Source organism: Montipora foliosa, chromosome 12 (genome assembly GCF_036669935.1).
Source record: "Montipora foliosa isolate CH-2021 chromosome 12, ASM3666993v2, whole genome shotgun sequence".
In the NCBI taxonomy this organism is placed as follows: Eukaryota; Metazoa; Cnidaria; class Anthozoa; order Scleractinia; family Acroporidae; genus Montipora; species Montipora foliosa.
Genome location: NC_090880.1, coordinates 19,042,316 through 19,043,284, shown reverse-complemented (window position 1 = coordinate 19,043,284; position 969 = coordinate 19,042,316).

Genomic DNA, 969 nt, shown 5'->3' with positions numbered 1-969 from the left:
ATACACGGGAGGAAACCGCCTTTAGCATTCGTTCCAATAAAAAAAGGCACTGGCAAAGCTGTAACGGCATTCACTTCTTACTTTGGGGGCTAAATAGCGTTTAGTGCTATATTAACCACAGGCTTTCCTTTTGAGCCCAAACCAATTATACCTTAACGCTCTACCCAAAATCAATCATAACAGGGTTGGAGCTTTTTAGCGGGCTACGTTGCTTGCCTTGAGATCATTGCTAAGGAAACCTTTTAAATGCATGTGGCATAAGGCAGTAGTATGGTGTAAGTCAGCTCGCCAACACTTTCCTCTGAACCGCCATCCTCCGGCTTGTATGCCTCAACTCCCATGGCGGTTCAGAGAAAAGTGTCCCGCGAGCTGACTGACACAATACTACTAAAGCAGAACAGATCTTTTCAAATATGGAAATACAGCCTGCTGGAGTCAGCACATTCGTCGCGGCTGCATGGTGAAGCGTTATAAAAGTACTTTTTTTCATAAAGCCAATGAAATTGTGTCAGAAGACAAAGTGGTACGTGACTTCTTGTGACCACACCAAACATCATTGGTGGTCACCCGAAGCAGAAATTACTTTTGCTTCATGGAACACATTTTTTCTTGCCTTTCCTCTTTTTCTTGGCCCTCTAAAGTTTCGATGTGAGTCATTTGTTTAATTACCAGTAATAGTTCTCACTACATCTACCCGCGGTTTGAATATCATGTCAGTTCTGTATTGAATCTCACAAAGTAATTGTCTTTACACTGTTTACATGGCATTTAAAGGTGACCCGAGTACGAGTATGTCTTTTTTTGGGATTTTTTTTTCTCCTTTATGAGATAATGGGAGGTTTCTGTTTATTTCCCAAAGTCGTGGTTGATTTTCTATCAAATGCCAGTGGGCCATTAATACTATTTTTAAGTTACGCACTGATAAATGGTATTATGTGACAAAGGGCAGTAATTTCTTTTGTGCGTCTT